General features: G+C 42.3%; 1 protein-coding gene across 1 annotated transcript in view; it reads right to left on the bottom strand.

The window, feature by feature from the left end:
* The window catches only part of kcnh2b (potassium voltage-gated channel, subfamily H (eag-related), member 2b), a 269,546-nt gene that overhangs the window by 26,173 nt on the left and 220,532 nt on the right, over window positions 1–22,841 (bottom strand). The gene's annotated exons all lie outside the window — the stretch shown is intronic.

The raw sequence follows: 22,841 nt of genomic DNA, 5'->3' as shown, positions 1-22,841 counted from the left end.
GTACGTGCATGTTTTCAGTAGGGCATGTGAAGCAAAAGCAGGTTATTCAGGAGTGCACCAGGTGTTCCCTATCCTCCGTCACTGCCCTTTGGTGGGAACAGGTGCACTCCTTATATACAGTCACAACGCTCACTGAGCAATCGGGAAGAAAGCCCAGAGTATGATACTGCCCAGTAGCATCAAGTGTTTATATAAATGTGACTCATAGAGACAGAAACGTCCTGCAGCACAGAGCTTTTGACGTTTCCGTGCTTCCCTACGATGACAAGAACGAGTTTTCCAGGAAAAAGACACTCAGGTACCAAGGGTCTGTATCTATACTGTAAGAGGTGACTGCAGAATAAATCACAAAATCTAAAACAGATGTTCACTGCGACCAAACCTCATCATCTCCAAAATTATAAACATTCTAGAAGAAAGTTTGACTTCAGTGTTAACAAGATTTACACTTTACATATATTTTGTCCATCCATTTTCTCTTACCCCTTCATCCTGATCATCAACTTACTTAGATTCTCCTTCACAGGCATCACACACTCATATTCACTCACACAGCCAATCAACCTACCAACTAGGGCTGGACAATATCGCCAACATTTATATCACAATATATTTCTTAATTTTGGTTGATACGATATAATTCTGATAACGAAGGTCAGTCAGTGAACGATGCTGTAAATAATGTGTATTGAAATATAGAAAATGGGTTTAAAAATCATTGTTATCATTGTCATCAAAACAATTCATATTGTGATATATATTGATATTGAATTATCATCCAGCCCTACTGCCCACATGGGGAGAACACACACAAACCCAAGGTCAGGACTGAACCCAGGACCCCAAGATCATGGAGTTGTGTGGCTGTGACACTAGCTGCAACACTACCATGCCACCCAAATGTGTCCACTCCTCATAAAATGTTCACACAACGTTGTGTTTTCAAATGCTTTAAACAAGTAAAGTCCAGAAATATGGCACAATAAAAAAGTAATCATCTGAAGTAAAGCAGATCTTAGTTTATTAATTTATTCATTCATTGTCTTTAACCACTTATCCAGTTCAGGGTTGTGGTGGGTTCGGAGTGCAAGGCGGGAATACACCTTGGAGGGGGCGCCAGTCCTTCACAGTCACTCATATACTCACTCACACCTACAGACACTTTTGAGTCACCAATCCACCTACTAACATGTGTTTATGGACAGTGGGAGGAAACCGGAGCACCCGGAGGATACCCACACAGACACAGGGAGAACACACCAAACTCCTCACAGACAGTCACCCGGAACGGGACTTGAAAACCAAGCTGTTACCATTAAAGCTGTCAGATGTAAGTTACTCCAGTGCAGGAGCTACAGGGCAACATGATAACATTTTAGTAAATTATATTTTATCAAAATATAGATTATAATAACCACAACTCTGAAACGGATTAAGCCCTAAACGACATGATGATGGTGATGATGAAGAAGATGATGATGATAAAGATACCATTAACAAGAGTACAAAAAAAAAAGCTCAGTGTGGCAGGGCAGTGTCAGTTACATCAATACATACACTATATCTAAATGATAGAGCTGCTAGAGCTGCTAGAGCTGCTACTAGAAATTCATAACATCTCCCAAATAGAACACGTCTAAAGCTCAATAAGTCTGCTGTTGTAATGGATCTCCACAAAACAAGATCAAAGAGATGGATGCAAGATGTGTGCAAACAGGGGTTCAGACACAGTTTTAGTGTCGGGGTCAGGCAGGGTGACGCCGGGTCAAGAAGAGGGGTGAAATCATCGCCGCTCTACCACATTTAGCTAATGACTTACTGATGCAGGGGAGGGGGCGGAGCGCTAACCTCAGGACTAAAATTCACACTGACTCACTCACTTCTCGCTGCCTTGCTCCACAGCTGCACCGTTAAATGCCACATCAGAATCACGCTTTGGTTTCCAGTCAAATGTAGCCTCCTTTCCAGTGCAAGAGGAAAATTTATGAAAATGTGATTTCTTACTTTTTTAAAGGATTAGTTATAGATTCTCCAAGGCAGGAGTTCTACTATGAGGGGCTACAGCGGTGGAGACGTTGGAACCATTACCTTTATATATGATATATACAGTCATTAGCTTACACATGTAGCTACCACTGGATGTCAGGAAGGAAGAGATTGGCCTTATCCTAAGACAAAAAGCCTTAACGTTCATGCAGTCTGCCCGAGGAAGCTTTTAAAGGCTTCACCTGACATCTCTGCTATACCCTTCCAGCAAATTATCCCCTGCTCTTGAGATGGGTGAAGTGACCTGACGTGGCCCCTCTCCATGTGTCGGCTCAGTGCGGCAAGAGCCAGCACATTCTCCCAGCCTTCTCTATCCATCACAGCTCATTTCCCAGAGGTCCAGACAGGTAGAGGGTCCGGGCTCAGGCCCCAGTCCTGGTCCTGTCTGTCTCCTAGGGGATTTTCAAGTGAATTCCATAAATAAAAGGTTTTCAAAATACCCCTAAGAGACTACAGAGAAATGTAACAAATGTCTAGATTTCTCAGAGTGCACATTAATAAAGTTATTGTTCGCATGACTCTGTGATTTTATTATCGGGGGGAAAACAAACCCAGTGGCCATGGAGAAATAGGAGTACATGGTGAAAACAAAAGAATAGAAAGATAACTGAGCAAAAATGACAAAAACCAGAGCTTCTGCTCCTCGCTCCTCAGTGCTGTGTGCTCAGAGCAGAGTGAACAGTGGCTCATTATTATTTAAAGGAACAGGCACTGAAACCGGTTGTTCTGATCAGGGCTGTTTAGACAGGGGGTGCTTTGATCCTTGTGGTATTTTGACCAAAGCAGGTCACAGATGTTTCATTAACACCCCAGATCTTTGTTCACTTATGAAAAGGGGGTATAAGATTTCCTCTTTAAAGGGCAAACTTAGTTATCGTAACAAAATGAAATAAATAAGTAAATAAATCACATAACCCTTTAAAACTCCCAGCTTATTACAATCTAAGGGTCATTATTCATAACTACAGGATGTCCTTAAGTTACCGAAGTGTGAAATGGAAGCCTGGATCTGTCAGCAGCCTTTTAACCTCATTTCAAGTAGGAAAAACTATTAAAAATCTATGATAGCCCTCATTTAAGGTGGTCCATCGTAGAAAAGATTGAATGACATTTAGCTGCATTGATTGAGGATGAAAATTACATCAAAATTAGGTCTAGGACATTTTCAAATTATTTAAGCTTCACCTTAAAATTTGCCTTTCAGAATTATAAAATCAGTCATATCCTCAAAGCAATGTTCTTCCCAGAAAAGTGAGGGATGAAACTGCCACAAAGAAGCAGGACAAATCCTATTAACCCCTTTGATTTCAGGAGAACCATTATCTGAGCAGGGGCTACAAACCTTTGGATATGAAGTTTTCCGTCTTCTAAACTCATTTAGTTGCTTGTGGCGGAGTGTAGATGGTTGTTAGCGATGGTTAATGAATGCAGGCTTGGCAACTTTACCATGGAGTACACTGCCAAAAACTGGTCTACAGACATGAAATGTAGCTTCTTGTTCTCTTGCTTTTTTCAGCCCAACTGTAGACCAGCCAAAGTGTGCTGCACATCAAAGAAGGACAGGGCTGAGGGAATGAGGAGGCAAAGAAAAGGGCCTGCTTCCACTGTCAAAGTTCAATGGTGAAGCAAAGCAGCAACTCATTAGGACAAACACTCTCTTCACCTAAGAGCAACAGCGCTGAAAAATTAAACAGGCACAAAGACAGGGAGCCCACGAGACCTGTCTTGTTTTAAAACATTGCTCCTCGGGCTTAATCGGCGTTGCCTCATTGCATTCCCTCTGCGGGCCTGATTTGAATGACCCTGCTTCTCTTTAGGGCCTCTCTGGGGTTCTGAGTTGAAGCAGAAGGTAAAAACTCTGTTATACATCGCCCCTGTCTTTGCCTCCACTGGAGCCTTTTGTAATCATTTCTCATCGACTCCAGCCTCCTCACGTTGAGCCAAGCTGCTGGGTCTGAGACAAGTGTGGTTCACTTTCATTTCACTTTCATTTTTAACTAATTAGAGCTGTTAAGTTTTGACCTTGGTTCCCAGACCGGCCTTTATTTCTCTGTGTTTGAAATGAAATGAGGTGCGAAGAGAAATGCAGTAAATCAACGTTCCCTCGCACAGGACTGAAGTTTCAGGATAATTTTCTTTCTCTTTGGAACTGCCCGAAACATGGCTGTTAATTGTGTTCAAAAAATCTATTCAGCCCATCTGTTGATTAGCTTTCCTCTTCCTGGGCTACTTCTATTTCACACGTTCTAATTGATTTGGCACAGGGCCCCACAGCAATTCTTAAGCAGTAGAAAAAACATAATGATGAACATGCCCAATAAACAAGGACACTGCCAAGATCTCCAGAGGCTTACCGTCTATTCTGGACAGTCAACGATTCGTTTGGCTGTTAGTGAATCCTAAATATCAAGGAGTCCTTTGATGTAGCTTTTACACCATCATTTAATTAAACAGATCAACAGGTTCATAATTCATATACACCACAGGAGAGCTGAACCATTACTTCAGGGCAGCCGTGGCCTGATGGTTAAAGGACCAGGCTTGGTGAAGTGGCCAGCAAGTGCTCACAACTACTCCCTGGGTGCCAGGGAAGGCTGCCCCCTGCTCTGGGTGTGTTCACAGCCCCTAGTGCACTTGTGTGTGTGTTCACTGCCACAAATTTCTCAAATAATTGCACATTACTCCACTATATTAGACCTTAAACTTTGTACCTGTCGAGGGTGTAGTGCCCTGTTCGAGGATGTGTCTCTGCTTTGCAGACAATGATAGCGTGCAGAGTGGCATTAATAATAATAATTTAACAAATATTACAGTTAATCATCAGCTAAAACTGCTGTTTGTGACAAATGGAAGACTGCCTAAGCTTCTCTCACATTGTACCCCTTTTAACCTTATATAAGTAACGAGAAACTAAGGGGGGTTACAATCCTGTATTCTGCAGCTCAGATCCAACCAGACCACCACCACTGGCCTTAATCATGTCCCTCACATCACACTCTGCCTGGGCCAACAGAGGTAAGCTCTGTTTAAAGCGACTTAAAGGACATTCTGTCATTGGCCTTTAGTTGCCTCGCAGTATTCTCAGCAGAAGACAGCGGTAAGGGAAGATTGTTGGAGAGATTAGAGCAGTGACACAGCGATGCGTTCACACATACTACTGCGATGTGACAGATCTCCTCCCACTTGGCCATGAGCTGTGTGTCCACATTAGGGTTGGGGCAGGATTATATAAACAGTGTAGAACATTGGTACAGTCTGACCACAAAGGAGCAGAGCATTCGGGGAAGTCAGATACAACACACGTAGCAAATTCAACTCACTGTCTGCTCATGAAGTGGAGAATGAACATTATTGCTGATGCCGAGGAAAGGTTTCTTGAGACAACTTGCAAAAGAAGATGCACTGGATATCATTCTTAAAGAAGGGTTGTTAAAATGATATCTTAGGGTGAATTCTAGGGAGTATTCCAAGGTCATAGCCTGTGATTTTCCTAATTAATATTTACATTGTCTTCAGCCCCTAGAATAATGCAATTTGTTTTTGTTACTTTGCTTTTTAGACTGATGTATGTAAATGACAACTGTTCTGATTGGTTGCTTCCTCTGAGTCTCAAACATAAACAGTCCAGGCTACACAACTTCTGAAAACGTAAAAGTGAATTAAATATTTGGTTGTGTGTGTGACTGGCAAGAACACAACCCAAACAGCTCATTGAGGAAGTTTTCAGGATTTTGTTCATATCCCGGATGCTGTTGATTGGCTGAGACATGTTTGGAATGCAAACTTTGCTTCTAGATGCAGCTACAGCGCTAATGCTGCTAACAAATTTTATAAGTGAATAGTCAGCATACTGGCTAAAAAAAAAGAAATATCTACATCAAAGTTCATCAATAATTATCATAAACTGTTTTTTAAAAATAGTATTTTAGTAAAATTAGACAAAATGATCATGTTTACGCAGTAAATCTAAAACTGGAACTGTATTAAAATCCACGTAACATATGATACAACCCCGAGTTCTTCTGGAGTGCAGAGGCATGTTGCCTCCTGTGGAATTAAATGTATTGGAAAAAAGCTGATCCTGGTTAATCCAAAGTGATGACCTCATTTTTGCAACTACACAATAAAAAAATGTTCTGTTTGTTTTAAAGATCACAGGAAGTCTGAGTCCTAAAACACACTGACTATTCTATTCTACTTCAGTTAAGCCCTGCATGAAGGTTAAAGGAGGTGAGAGGTGTTTGTGGCCATGTATTTTACAAAGATATTTGGGTCACTATTGTCTTCCATTGTTTGGTAACATTATATTTCTTGCTCTGCTACAAAAAATCCAAACTCCAAACATTCATTCATTCATTCACTATCTGTAACCACTTATCCAGCTCAGGGTCGCAGTGGGTCCAGAGCCCACCTGGAATCATTGGGCGCAAGGCGGGAAAACACCCTGGAGGGGGCGCCAGTCCTTCACAGGGCAACACACACACTCACACACACACATTCACTCACACACTCACACCTACGGACACTTTTGAGGCGCCAATCCACCTACCAACGTGTGTTTTTGGACTGTGGGAGGAAACCGGAGCACCCGGAGGAAACCCACACAGACACAGGGAGAACACACCGACTCCTAACTCCAAACATATCTCATGAAAACTGAATTGTGAACTGTGCCAGGGCTAAGTGATGGGAAGTATGAATGTGGGTCCCACTCAGAGTTTGCTTGGAGTAGAAGCAGGCTTAAGGCTCTCTGTGGCCATACTTATCTAAAGATTCATCCACAAGTCTAGATCTGTCAGAAACGGTTGTGTGAGCTCTTGGTGGATGAGTCCACCAGCAGTAGTGCTGCTGATTGTCTGGAACAATCTCCCATATGTCTCTATGATTAGCTGCTGTTTGTTCCACTCAGTGACCACATGGTCCTCTTCCACTTGGATGAAGGTGTTGAAGAAGCTATTTCTGGAGAATATATTACATATGGAAAAGAAAAATAAACTTTAGAGTTCAAACAGGCAGTGTTTTCACATGAGACAAGCTCTGTTGTCAATTGTACCATGAGCCTGTGAGCACACTCCTCATACGCCCTCTTGAAAACCAAAAATGAGTTTCATAAGAGGTTCTTGATATAGACACAATGTTCTAAGATCAACTTTCAATAGCAACACACTTTAAATGATGTGTATATTTTCTTTAAACATTAAAATATCAAAATGCTCTCTTAAAGGCGCTTAAAAAATTTTCCACCCAAAAGCTCATTACGGATCCAAAAGTGTTGTTTTTAATGGTATGGGAGTCAAAGTTTGGAACTTAGGAAGGTATTTTGATTTGAAAGTCTCACACCGTAAGAGAATAAATATAATGTTAGATATATTCTAAATTCTCACTATCTGTTTAAAGGGGACACAATCCCAATTATTCTACAAATGAACATAGTTCAGGGTCTTAATGAGCCATGTTCAGAACACTTGGATTGAGCACCTGTTCCTTTAAATGAGATTGAGCCACTTTTCACCCAAACATGAGTGCACAGGAGTGAAGAGCATTTGTGAAGAAGCTTGTTTTCCATCTCCTGTTTCCAGTTTCTCCATTTTTAATCAATACTCTTATTTCTCTGTTCTTGTTGTGATTGTTTGTCTTTGCACTCTCACGTAAATGTGGGTTTCAGCGCTGTGATTGGAGAGACTCGGATAAGAGGGCGGTACAATCCTAAAGTCTCTGCACTGGACGTCAAACAAATTCTATTATATTCCATGTTTTATGACTTAGGCAGCTCACTAAACACTTAAAATATCCACTTCAACTGAAATAATTTGCTAAAAAGCCCACACACACTTTTAAATCTGTGGCTTAGGGCATGTGCATGTTCACGCTGGCTGATATTTTTTTCTGTTGTGTACTGTATTTCTTTCATTACACATCAGATAGGCATAGGCTTGTTGTTAGATGCACTTGGAGTTAATTTACTGCATATTTAATTATCATTAAATACAAAGGAATTCAGTGGATGCTTGATTTATATTTTTGAATTTTCTTGGTCAGAAAATAAGGCCTGGTACCCCTCCAGGGTGTATTCCTGCCTTGCGCACACGCAGACACAGGGAGAACACACTGAACTCCTCACAGACAGTCACCCGGAGCAGGACTTGAACCCACAACCTCCAGGTCCCTGGAGCTGTGTGACTGCGACACTACCTGCTGCACCTATATATATATAATATATATATATATATACTGATAATAGCATTAAAACTGTGATGTTGAAATCCCAGAGTGGACTCAGCTCAAATTCTGTGTTGGCAAATGTGATTTCATAATAACTTATTACTTCATAACTGCAAGCGATTTAATGTGAACACTCTGTGCTGTCTCGGGAACACCCCCCAGAGTTTATTTTGATTTATTCCTGTCCTCTGTCTTGATGCTGCAGTTCATAAGACATGCCCTGTTCCAGATTCAACTATCCAGAATAACCACTTGTGAAGTTAATGCTCTGTCCCTAGGAGGGCTTCACTGTGATAAGTAGAGCCATTACGGCTTCCACACAGAGGTTTGTATGAACATGTGCCTGACAGCTCAAATGAAATGTGCAGGCGTGGACATCCATTGAGTTAATAGCTCACAGTTAAACTGATTTATGTATTTTTTTTCACACTGGGATTTTGGTGTCTTAATTTACATCTCTTAGTTTTCCACAAACAAGAGACGATATCTCCAGGTAGGTGAACACCTTGGTCCATTCAGTGTGATCTTATCTCTATCCAAGTGTGAACAACATTCGACTGCAGCCTAATTTAATAATCAACTTCAACTGTAAATGTCCTCAGTCAAAGACTTTCTGTAGATGCTGAACTGCTGGTAGCAGCTGCTTGGTATAGAAAGCCCCTGTCAACGAATGTCTGGCTTCTGATCACACCATAGTTGGGATCAGGACTCGGAACTCACTCACATATTCATTCACGTTTAAAAATATTCCATAGAAGGCACTATTTTATCATTTTGGAAGGGTTATACTGCGCTTGAACAGAGCTCTTTTCTGAAAAACAGGTCAGAATTGACTCATGGTCAAACATTCTCTCCAACAGTGACCTTTATTTTATTGGATCTTATTCTTTGCTAAAGAAATGAAACTCAAATCACAATTTAAAAGTCAATAAATAAATATCTTTATTCAGGGCGGCACGGTGGCAGTGCTCCAGTTTCCTCCCACAGTCCAAAAAAACTCTCACGTTGGTTGGTGGATTGGTGACTCAAAAGTGTCCATAGAGTGATTGTGTGTGAGTGTGTGTCGCCCTGCAAAGGACTGGCCCCACCTCCAGGGTGTGTTCCTGCCTTGCACCCAATGATTCCGGGTAGGCTCCTGAACTGAACTGGACAAGTGGTTACAGACAATGAATGAATATTTTTATTCATTCTGATTATCTGATTCAGATGATTCAGATCCAATATTCAAGAAGCATTTTCTTCTAAACAACTGCAGAAAAAAAATAAATGAATAAAATATTCAAGTTTCTATTGTATGTCAAGTCCTCTCTTTCCCTCAACCATCCTCAAGCATCATTTCACAAGCTACCCCTGGGCATGTAATCCATCCAATGTGCAGACCACAGCCATTTAATTCATCTATTTAAAAACTGAAAATGACATCAGTACAAACCTACCATCAGGGGTCTCAATATTTCATGGGCCCTGGGTGCACAGATGTACTTATTGTGCATGAGAATCCAAGTCGCCCTAGAGATCCATTTTGCTGCAGTTGGACGCATAAAAATTTCAGAGACCTCCATTTCTACTGTAAACAATGACTAGGATCTGAGCCGAGGATCTATCCATATTAACGGGGTCTAGAGAGCTGCTTATTTTGGCAGCTCTGGCTCTGATACCATGATAAATTATTCAGTCGTGGGCTGAGATTGGAAATACAAAATTCTTTAAGTGTGAAGGATTTCACAGAATGGCACCAGTGCCTTCACCACAGTGCAAATGGCCTCATATGTAAGTGTTAATAAGCCATTTGTTAATACTGTGTATCAACATTTGTTGGCTATTAATATTCATTATTTCCTTAACCATCTATGCACGCTCACACAATACCAGCAGAGCCCTGTATATTGAAAATATAAAATACATGGTGTCACAGTCAACTGTAACAGGCTGGTGAGATGAGCCCCTCCATGCTGAGAGACCTTTTCCTTCATGCTATAAATGCTAAAACATAACAAAACAACAGCATATTTCTGCTGTGAAGTGCACTCATCTCCTCCATCACATATACCCCCCTCCCACTGCTTACCCAGGCTACAGCCTTCTCCTTACATTTCCATCAATGTTGTAGCTTTGGAAACTCTCCATATCCCTCCTTTTCCCCCCTCCATCTTCCCCTGCCCCATAGAGAGGCTTTCAAACACAAATGACTGCGCAGGCAAGTGCAAAGAGTTTGGAATTTGAATGGAGTAACTGACACAGGTCTGCAGAAGATTTTATAGAATTAATTTACAACACTGGAAAGTTCACCGACTTAGAGACAGCTTTCTGCTTAAGTTTATAATCTCCTTTGGGAGCTTCTTCATCTGGTGACGAAAACTTCACACAAAGTTGCATGAGATCAGGATTCTGCAAAGCTCCATTATCACGCTGATACCTGACACCATTGTGCTGTGCTTTATTTTAATCCACACACTAGTGACAAACGGAAGGGGTCAGAAATGACTGACCAAAAATGTGAACGTCATACACATCAACGCACTGTGCAAAATTCCACCCATTTATTTCATTTCCAAACAAAACAGCTGCTATTCTGAACCTGTACCTGTCCAGTAGTCCAATAAGAAAAGTAAATGCACAAAAATGATGAACACATGCTTTTTTTTAAACCATTATTGTATGTGAGGTCATTGAGAGGGCAAGGTATATAATGAATGAATGAATGATTGAATTCATAAATGAATGAATGAATGATTGAATTCATAAATGAAGGAATGACAAGTACATTTATAAAGCCATTTCATTCTGTAAGAGAGAGAATAACTGAGCTACTTATTTAAAGCTGGGGATGATTTGGAAGCCAGAAAGGGCCACAGTGGCAGACTTAGCCAGACACTAGAGTAACACCCTGATTCTTTTTGAGGAAAAAGCCCATGTTTTTTCAGGACCTCGGTTTAACAGTTCATCTGAAGGACAGATCTATTTAATGAGAACAGTGTCACTGTCACTGCATTGTGGAATCGCATCGTGGGCCCCACCAACACCACCTCCAGCAGCCGCCCAGGATTTCCTTGGAAGTCTTCCTTTCGAGTAAAAACCTGCTTAGCTTTGGTGGATTTGCATGTGATGTTCACATGCTATTGCTGCTCTCTTCAGACCCCTCAACACAAAACACTTCTTCTGAGAGCGTGTTAGAGATTTCTCCAAGTAAAACATGAAACTGGTCTACGCAGCTCAAATAAAGAGCAGATTAATGAATGAAGATCTTTTTTATAGTTCAGGTTACTCAATTCAGAGCCCTACAGTCTACAATTCATTTACTTTTACTATGCGCCAAAGTGGCCTGGTGGTTGGTTAGGGAACTCAGCTTGTAACTAGAAGGTTGACGGAGCCAGAAGGTCATGACTGAAGTGTCCTTGAGTAAGGCACCTAACCCACAACTGCTCCCCGGGTGCCGTGGCTAGGGCTGCCCTGCTCTGGGCATGTGTGCTCACTGCCCCCTAGTGTTCACTAGTGTATGTGTAAGTGTGTGTTTCACTGCACGGATTGGGTTAAATGCGGAGAACATATGCCTCTGTGTGCAGGCACAGTGGCCAATTAAGTGATTCTAATTCTAAAAATAACACGTCTGCCAGCTGTACTCATGCAATATACTTGCATCCTGAACTTCTTATATTCTCTATATTCTATTTTATTTCATATTTAAAAATTTGTCTTTTCTAATTCTGTACAGGGCGGCACGGTGGTGCAGCAGGTAGTGTCGCAGTCACAAAGCTCCAGGGGCCTGGAGGTTGTGGGTTCGATTCCCGCTCTGGGTGACTGTCTGTGAGGAGTTGGTGTGTTCTCCCTGTGTCCGCGTGGCTTTCCTCCGGGTGCTCTGGTTTCCTCCCACAGTCCAAAAACACACGTTAGTAGGTGGATTGGCGACTCAAAAGTGTCCGTAGGTGTGAGTGTATGAGTGAATGTGTGTGTGTGTCTGTGTTGCCCTGTGAAGGACTGGCGCCCCCTCCAGGGTGTATTCCCGCCTTGCGCCCAATGATTCCAGGTAGGCTCTGGACCCACCGCGACCCTGAACTGGATAAGCGCTTACAGACAATGAATGAATGAATGAATAATTCTGTACAGAAAATGTATCATATTGTAATTCAGAAACATATCCCAATCATGTGCACTGTTACACCCCTAGTTAAAAACACCACATCTGCATCATGAGGCTTTATTACAATACAGATAATTGTATTTGGGACCATGGTGAAGGAGCAGCTATGACATAATTCAGTGTGATTTATTTGCTCGTTCAGCGAGTGTACACAGCAGAACAGTAAAAGAGATAGAAGCTGCTCTTGTTTCTTGTTATATTCTGGGTTCATTTGGGAATGGGGTTTGAAAAACAGCACGTTGGAAAACTTACTGTGCAAAAACAGAGCTTGTGCATATGCAGTTACACATCCTGGGACTGCTCATGCTGAATAAATGATGGAGGTAACAAATTAAACAGGGAAAAAAAGGAAAAAGGGTAAGATAATAAGAGTCTTTTTTGTGAGAAAACATCTACAGAGTAACGGGAGCAAATGCACTCAGGCTTAAGCAAGCCACACTGGCAGCTTTAGAGAATGGTGCTCACTGTCTACAGCAGAAGCATGGAAAAGGCAGCAATGTAAATGACTACATACATCTTTGTGTAGATTACTTTCTTAAACTAAATGAAGCTAAATAGTGATGTTTATAAGCAAATTAGAGCAAAGAAAATTCAATATATCTCTAAGTAGCATTATTACTATAATTACTAGGCCTTCTCTCTTACAAAAAAACTGTACATAGTCCAGTGTAGTAAACATCTGACAAGAAAATGCAGTGCTGAGTTTCAGGTGTGGTCTTTGCAGATATGTACAGTCAATATAGGAAATGGCTCCTTGCACTGTACTACTTTTTCATAGAAATACCAAAGAGGAAGCCCCAGTTTACAGTAATGAATGTGAGCTTTTACACACAGTGTCTCTGTGAAGATGTATTAATGATATTCAAATGAGATGAGATCCAAACTCTTACTGTATGATCAAGAACAAAATTCAATATTCAATGTTCAAATGTGTAGCGGACCTTAGCGGCTTTTGAGTGGATCCTCTGCAAAACTTCTTGTTGATATTATATCTTCTGCATTTAGAAAGTGCCCATTGGGTCTGTGAGAGGTGTTTGGCTGCAGCAGAATGAATCAGAGGGAAAGTAAACGGAGACGGATTCAGAAGTGGCTTCAATCAACACAAACGTCCCTCTGTGTGGCACCAGAGGCTATAACTCATAATCAAACATCTGTTTGTCACCACACCACAGAAGGGTGGTCTAAGAGGGGAACGCAGCATATCACACAAGCTGCATAAACAGTTTGTACTAGGCTGTGCACTATTCATCATGTTAAAAACAACAGAAAAACTGAAGCAAAACTGAGTTAATGCAATTTTCAAATTGCAGGGCAAGGTCATTATTTATTTCATTCATTCATTATCTGTAACCCTTATCCAGTTCAGGGTCGCGGTGGGTCCAGAGCCTACCTGGAATCATTGGGTGCAAAGCAGGAACACACCCTGGAGGGGGCGCCAGTCCTTCACAGGGCAACACACACACACACACATTCACTCACACCTACGGACACTTTTGAGTCACCAATCCACCTACCAACGTGTGTTTTTGGACTGTGGGAGGAAACCGGAGCACCCGGAGGAAACCCACGCGGACACAGAGAGAACACACCAACTCCTCACAGACAGTCACCTGGAGCAGGAATCGAACCAATAACCTCCAGGCTCCTGGAGCTGTGTGACTGCGACACTACCTGCTGCTCCATTGTGCCGCCCCGTCATTATTTATTTGCTACACTTAAATGAATGTTAGGGAAGATTTGGTATTTTTGCTCCAGCTCGCCCCCTACAGTTTCAGAGCACTGAAATCCTGAAATCAAGGGGAAAGTGGGAGGAAGGGGGTGGTATACTACCCTTCTCTAAAAGTTACACAGTACAGTTTCTGCTGTGCTGAGCCCAGTGTAACAAGAATGGAGGCTCTATTCTCCCTGTCACAAAACAAATGAAGCATCACAATGATTTGAAAGCTGTAATTTCAGTGTTAAAACACTACCTACTGCTCCTTTATTGTACTGAAAACTTTTCAGTTGATTCAATGGTTGTAATAGAAAGCTAACTATTCTGCTGTTGGAAATCTGGAATCTGTGTTCACTCTATGAAAGTCTAAGTTTTAATGGTCCTGCGAACCCTGTATTTCCATGATGAAAAGAATAATACAGATATTCATTCATTCATTCATTCATTGTCTGTAACTGCTTATCCAGTTCAGGGTCGCGGTGGGTCCAGAGCCTACCCAGAAATCACTGTGTGCGAGGCAGGAATACACCCTGAAGGGGCACCAGTCACACATTCACACCTACGGACACTTTTGAGTCACCAATCCACCTACCGACGTGTGTTTTTGGACTGTGGGAAGAAACAGGAGCCCCCGGAGGAAACCCATGACCCTGGAGCTGTGTGACTGCGGTACTACCTGCTGCACCACCGTGTCGCCCATTATACAGAATGAATAAATCAATAAATTAATACAGAAACGCTTAAAGCTTTTTTTCTGTGCCATTTGCAATATGACAGATTGTGATCAATTATTTTAATATACTGTGCAGTGTATACAGTATACTATGTATTAAGAAAATGTGTGTTTTGCATATGTTTGTGAGTGTGTGTGCACATACCAGTAATGGAGAAACAGAGACAAAGGTAGGGAGGGAACGTCTAATTACTGAGGCAGGAGACCAATGCCAATGTATTTGTGTTTGTGAATGTGTGTGTGTGTGTCCTGTTCTCTGGGGACTGTAAACTGTGCAGCAGTTAGCTCTGTTCATATGGCAGCATCAACAACACGTGTCCCTAGAGCACATGGAGACCCTGACTACTGAACCCAACCATGTAGAACCTACCAAAAACAGCTCAGAATTAAGTGTGTCCACTTAAGGCCAGACCACCCCCCATGTAAAGCCAGCGTAAAGCCCTGTGAGGTGCGCTCAGACAGTCAGGCATCTCCAGCAACAAGGGTTCAATACAAGAGCAAACTCTTTTAACCCAAATAGCTCTTTGTGCATCTCCCAAAGAGAGGTGCTCTATTTTGGAGTTCATTCATTCATTATCTGTAACTCTTATCCAGTTCAGGGTCGCGGTGGGTCCAGAGCCTACCTGGAATCATTGGGCGCAAGGCGGGAATACACCCTGGAGGGGGCGCCAGTCCTTCACAGCTATGGACACATTTATGTTGCCAATCCACCTACCAACGTGTGTTTTTTTTTAACCGTGGGGTGAAACCCACACAGACACGGGGAGAACACACAAAACTCCTCACAGACAGTCACCCAGAGAGGGACTTGAACCCACAACTTCCAGGTCCCTGGTGCTGCGTGACTGCGACACTAACCTGCTGCTCCACCGTGCCGCCCTTATTTTGGAGTTTCATAAACAAAATTGGTCAAAATCTTATTTTAAAACATAGATCTTACTACATCGCTAAAGTATCTTTTTAAGGCGTGCCTCTGTGTATCTACATGTACTAATTAATTTTGACATGGCAAAACACTCACTGCCCAGATGGGAGAAGACTTTACTAAAGCTGCAATGCGTGACTGATACAATAACTCTAACGCAGGATGTCAGCTGCTCACAGCTTCTTCTCTGACGTGAGAGACACTGCATAAAGAAGCCTTTAAAAAGCTTGCAAATATGTATTCTGTCCTCACCTCTCCTCTCCAGCCCTCCACTTCTCCCCCCTTCATTTCTCCACTTCAGTTTAAGTGTCTTTCAAGAACAAAGGCTCCTCTCAAGAGCTCTTCTCCCTCAGTTTGTCAGACTAGATCAGACGCTTGTGATGTGTGTCCAGAGCAGTGAACTGCCACAACAGCTTAAACACAACTTCCTTCCGTCCTTCTATACTTCCTACCTTCCTTAAGTCAAACAGACATGTCCCCATAAAGCTTTAAGCTCTGTGCCATAAGCAGGTTATTTACATCACGTTATTTATAACATTCATAACATATGTATAACATAACATTCAAATTTGCAGAAATTCATTCATTGGATGAAATACATTACATTCACAGATGTTTGATGAAAGCTATTTTCTGTACAGTCTCGGAAACGCTACGCAGCTTTTAAAGTTGGAGCAGATTGTGAAGAGGTAATACACTACACAACCACAAACTCCCAAACCAAGAAGTACTCAGATAAACCTGGATGAATGAAAACGTGCTGCAGTTATTGCTTGTACTGGTAAATGTGTCAGTCCAAAAATGAAGAAGAAAAACGTATAAATGTCTTTCGGTTGTGGGCGGGAAGACGAGGTCAGCACGGTCACTATGCACTGCAGAGGGAGCTGGAGATAAGTAGAATAGTTGGGGCCACTTTCCACCTTAAGTGGTTCAGACCTGCAGCAGTAGAGGACTCCACAATGTAGTTGTTGCATAATTTAAAAGGAACACTACATAATAGTTTTACCTTAAAGTGACAGTTTTAAAATCTTTGTGATGCTTCACAGCGAGAACAGAGCCTCCATATTTGCTGCTCTGGACTCAGCACTGCAGAAGTGTGTACTGTGTAACACAGTACACACACACACACTGATTTGCTGTAAAAATGAGTTACACTAGCAGGAGCCCCCAGAGCAACAACCCAAATCACCAGAACCAAACCAAAAAAACAGAATACATTTGGAATAAAGGTTTCTTCTGTGAGTCACTGTGTTGTTTCTGTTGCAGATGATCCTGCTTTTTTGCGAACATGTGCATCTAGCACTATGATATACCCTGTAGTTTTGCATGGTTTGAGTGTTCCGTCTATTGTAGAGTTCCACTGCACACGTGGATTCATAGCCAGTTTTCTGTATCTACTGCATTTGTTTACTTTCTGTGCTCTGTTTTCATTGGCTGTTGAAGGGACTCATTCAGACTTGAGTTGGTGAAGAGTTTACACTATGCCAGTGGTTCTAAAATGTATAAGGCCAAGAACCATCCATTATCAAACTAAAACCTCCAAGTAAAAGCTATAAGTCATATCACAGAAGCACACACACACACACACACACACACACACAAATTGTAAACTGTAAAATATGAAATCAAGCAAATATCTGTCAATGGAAATATGTTGAATAATTTTATTATATTCTTACAACAATTTCCAAAAGAGTATTAATAGATATTTAGACTAGATTTAAGTAAATTTTACTTGCTTAGATTCCATTTATTTGCAGTGTACCTATGCACTTAAGCTTACTATTTTAGTGAAAGGCCTGAGGCTAGCCGTGCAGTGGCAGGGACCATTTTGTTGGAATGGAAGTGGAAGCATCCATTTTGTTATGGTAATTGGTCTCTCTTTGGCAAGTGGTAAACAAAGCTCTTTAATAATGTTGTATGGCTTCCCTGTTTCACAATCCACAAGCTAGCACTGTGATGGGATTTAGAAACTGAGGTACTCATTATTGTAGCTGTGCAATGATTCAGATCTTTAAGTTGATATTTGTAAACATGGTATTTTTGTCCAAATAAAAGACAAATAAATTTTATTTAAACAGATTCTGAAAATGTGGAAGAAGCTTGTGTTATATTAGATTTTCTATTATTATTACATTTTCAGTGAATGTAGTAAATTGTCTTATGTCATCTGGCTGGGTGCTATACAATTACATGTGTGATATGCTGCAACTGGTCTGAAACACAGTCTGGTGGAGCTGGAGTCCCTCGCACACTACCCAACGTTCCGTTCAAGTGACAAATGCGACTCCAACAGAATCCGCTGGTTAGAGCCATCTAACGCAGACTCAGCTCCAGCTAGAAATCAGGATCAACATTGGGCTAAAAGTCGTGTAGTGTAACACCAGCTTAAGACAAATCAACAAACACATGGAGGTTAGGTGAATTGGCTTCTGTAATAACTGTCCTGGTATGAGTGTGTATGTGTGGGAGTGAATGTGTGTGTGCCCAGATGTGGACTGGCGTTCTGTCCTGAGTGAAACCCTAGTGCCCGATACAGTCCTCCAGGTGGATGGTCGTTCCTGTTTGAGAGTATGCTGTGCGTGTTTGGCTGCCGCTTCTCGCCAGTGTGTGTGTGTGTGAACTGAATGTTAAATGTAATGCCGTTCGGTGCAGCGTTGATTGTAAAGTGTCCTTGGGTATCTAGAAAGGTACTATATAAGTGTAACAATAAATAAATAAATAAATAAATAAATAAAACCAATTGACGTTAGGGAATTACTACAATTTGGGATGGGATCATGCCTGAAGCTGCATCTTCTTTTACCAAACTAGCATCCCATAAACTTCTCTACCTTCAATCTCCTGTGAAGATGTTTCTGCACCTGTTCCCCACTTCTACTCCCAGTTCCTCTGTCCTATCTTTCAGTCTGTACTCTGTTTATTAAGGAAGGCTCTGATATGAAGCAGACATCGCCCAGAAATCCAGCCCATGTTCTCTTTTATTCAACATGTCTACGGTCTCTTGCCTGCGCGCTACAGCGTAAATGAGGGCTCCTTTGTGGCACAGAGGTCTAAACCCTGTCAATAGGAGAAAACCCGCGGTGATAACTCAGCTCTCCAAGGCTGGGAGCCCTCGAGAGTACAACTGGCCTCGCTAACAGTGTGGGTATGATGGTCAATCCCTACCTCTTCATCACAAACCTAGTGCTAGCCAATAGGGAGCAGTTAGTGTTCTCCTCCTAAGAACAGTATAATCAAGATATGGCATAAACACTTAAGGCAGTCATGCCCAGGGTCTCTTATTAGTCTGGTGTCCAATCTTGCAGAGGTGGGATATGATCCACAGGGTTTACTCACACTAGACCCAGTTGAAATATACCGTGCTGGAATACGTGTGACCCCCAAACCCCTCACTCCCTCGCAGTCCTGCGTTCACACTGTGTTTTAATGTTCCGAACAATAGTCATCACACTATTGTAGGCAAATATTCACAAATTTTACACACTATCAGCAAACCCTGCCCCTCAGCAGCAGTCCCTTTGTCTATGAGTGGACCATGAGTGATGCATTTGCTGCTATGTGGGTTTACAGTGAGTATTGAATTGTTGATAATCAATGCCCAAATCCAACTGAACTGTCCTCTCCTCAAGCAGGCCTGGGTACATGGTACGAAGCCCTCACACCAGTCAAATAAACTAGGCTTTAGGGATCAAATGTGCCCAGGTCAGTGTACAGATCGCCTAGTGTATGTATGCTCTTAGTCTTCTGTGTATACCTTCTGCAGAACACATTGTTCTAGAGCAGGCTTTTCAAGGAGACTCTAGCAGTAGGTTAATTACTCCCATTGTGCCTTAACTGACTTAAGTCGAACTGGAAAATAATAAATGGAAATGAGAGTCCTTAGGTAGGACTCCTGACATTAAACTAGCCAATATCTGTGTGTCAGCCATAAGCAATACAAATGTAAACGGAATACAAAGTAACATAAAGACTTATTGAAGACATGATAGAGTCCTGCCCTTGTTTCCTGCAGTTTGAGATGGACATGGTGCACATGCAGCACTGTGGTGGCTGTACCACCTTAGGCAGGACAGTTAGTTGCAAAAACACGGCGCATTCTATTTCCAGTCGTGAAGGGGTGGCAGAGAAGATGTCTCCCCATATCTCATTTATTCTCGTCCGTCGGTTCACGTTCACCGTGGGCTCCTTCCTTTTCTGCGTGCTATGCAGCATTTTAATGGTCTAACTCCAGCATGGGCTCAGAGTGGAGAGGTGCTCTCCTGTGTGTGTTTGTGTGTGTATGCGGATGTGGATGGGTAGAGTGGGTGGATGAAGGATCTGGAAAAAGAGCAAGAGCTCTACCTAGAAGCACTAACACAGCTAGGACACGCAGTCCAGCTCACCCACACAGTGCAGCACAAAAGCCCTAAACTTAGGAGATCAAATCAAGTACACTGAATCAGCACAGAAGCTGTAACTCGTAAAGAAAATCCCTCAGCAGAGCATCGGCGTACAGCGAAAGGTTTCAGACGAGAAAAACCTCAGCCACTGAGCTCAAGCTTTGGAAGGTGCTCTGAGATGAAAGCAGAACGCCTCTGAATTCCTCGTGCGCTTTCATGCTCTTACATCACTGCAGTGCATTAGCATAAACACTTTGGTCTCTCACTCCATCTTTCACCAACAGGAACAGTCAATTCTGAATGTCGAAAACACTGGAGAAGATGGTCAGTTTTCAAGAAAGAGTAGTTAAATGTAGCTCTGACAGCAGCAAATACAGGAACAAGGTGAAAGCAAGAACCATTTCAAATAATTGGACAAGTGGCTATGCTACTAGGGTGAAGCTTACCGTCTGATTGCAAGCAGCTTAATGTTCTGTAAGGTCCACACACACTACTTTTACAACAGGTACGAATGAACCGGACTAGCTTTGTGGTTTATATCTTCAGTATTTGCTACAATAGTGGCATTTTGCGGTTCAGAATTTAATTGTATTAAAATCTTTAAAAGGGGGGTTAAAAGCAATAAAAATAGAAATTTATTTTTTCTAAGGGAAAGTTGCACATTTGTACCATTCCTTAATTCTTCACAATAGAAAAGTCAAAGGACAGAGTGGACTGAAACTCAGCAACAAGCAACATACTGCACCAGAATCTGTACAGTTCTGTGCTCTGACTAACGGTACAGTACATAACGATAAGAAAAAGTTTGATAGAACGTTTGATCATTTCACTTAAATGTGTTAAACGCAAACTGTCAGAAAAAGCACATAGTGAATGCGCAGCATTTGGCACCCCCCACCAAAACACACACACACACACACACACACTTCTTAAGTCATCTCACAGGAACAGAATAGAACACAAAAACACAGCCAATTATTTAACAGGTTTATCACTTGGTTGCATCTTGGACCAGACCACAACAGAAACACTGTGAGTGAGAAAGCGAGTGCAGACACAGAGTTTATATATATTTTGTGTGTGTGTCTGGAAAGATGTCGTCTTTCAATAAAATTTCTTACATCTAGAGTTTTATACAATGTTTGTTGCATTCTACAGACTCTAAGTTGATCTACAGCCAAAGTTGACATTGACTTATGTTTAAAAACACATTGCATGCATTGTACTCCATATTATTCATATTTCTTTAATGTGTATTTAATGTCCCTTAGTGATACAGGTCAAATGACCTCAAGCTGATTTTCCCTGCTGTGTTTATTTTATTCGAATATCTAAGTGAGATCTTTCTTTATCATTATTTTTCATTTCTGAAACTTATTTGTGTGTAGTTTTCATTGTTGGGTTGAAATGATTACCTCCATGCCGTGATAAATAAGCGGGATAAATAAAGTGGTTAATAAAAATAATTCATTTTCTACTGTTCTTTATTAAAAAAGAGGTTAAATCATCAATGATGTTTGATAATAATCAGGTTTGGATATATGCTCCTGCAGCCTACAGTTAGTATAGAAGCCCTACATTACAGGGAAATACAAAATGTAATAATGAAAACTCACGGAGGTCTAAATTACACAAAATGTCCTTTAACACAGTGGCCCTCAAACAGGTCCTCAGCGACCCCCATAGAGTTCAAACACCTGCTCTGTGTTGAGAGTTGAGCTGGAGCCAAATTAGGCTGTCTATGGGGTCCCTGAGGACCAGTTTGAGACCACAACTTTAAAGCATCTTCCACTGGAAGGTTCTCCGCGGAACCAAAAGCAGATCGTCAGTGGCATGTATCATTTTTACAATGCAACTATCTGTTTTCAGTGCGGACCCTCACCTCTCTGCCCTCTGAGGTAAGCCGTGAGGCGTTGCTGTTGTCCCAGCTGCGGCAGCTGGTAGACCCAGCCTCGCAGAGTGGCATAGGAGCAGAGCACTGGAGCAGCTCGGAAAGAAGCTTCAGCACCAAGGAAACGACCATGATCCTCAGCACCACATCGGGCCCCCGCCACCACCGTCCGGCCCACCGGCCCCCGCCAGCGTCTCCAGCTGAACCTCTACAAACGGCCCAGGGCAGATGGGGGCCTCCACTGTTGACCCGGGGCAGAGGGGCAACTCCAGTGCTGCAGCCAAGCAGACCCACATGCCTCACACTCCTCCAGTGGCCATCAACCCATTCCCCACACTCCCTGACGGTCTAAACTTTCCCTCCCTCTCCACTGCTCCGCTGTCCCAGCGTTCAGACCAGACCTCCAGAGAGATACGCCGTCTCAGCGCTGATGTTTATCTACTCCAGCCGGGGGAGCTTCTCTCGGTCCTCGCAGCACAGAGGCTCACTCCACTGCTGCCGTTCAGCTCTTCCTCCTGCAGACACACACTCCTCTGCTCTGGAAACCGCTCATCTGCTTGTTTTTCTCAATGACTTTTCTTTTCTCTTTTCAGCATGAGTTTTTTGCCACAAGCCCCCTCTGCTCTACTGAGCCAGGCGTGAATAATTCACGAGCGCACATAAGAGAGGAGAAGAGAAGAGAGGAACGCTGGAGCCTGACAGCAACAGGAGCCTCTTCACATCAGTTGTGGACGAAGCTACGAGGCTGGGGGTAGGAGCTTCACGAGAGATAGATAGAGAGAAAGAGAGG

Source organism: Hoplias malabaricus, chromosome 10 (genome assembly GCF_029633855.1).
Source record: "Hoplias malabaricus isolate fHopMal1 chromosome 10, fHopMal1.hap1, whole genome shotgun sequence".
Classification (NCBI taxonomy): domain Eukaryota; kingdom Metazoa; phylum Chordata; class Actinopteri; order Characiformes; family Erythrinidae; genus Hoplias; species Hoplias malabaricus.
Note: the sequence above shows the minus strand (reverse complement) of the source record. Positions and strands in the feature narration are given on the sequence as shown.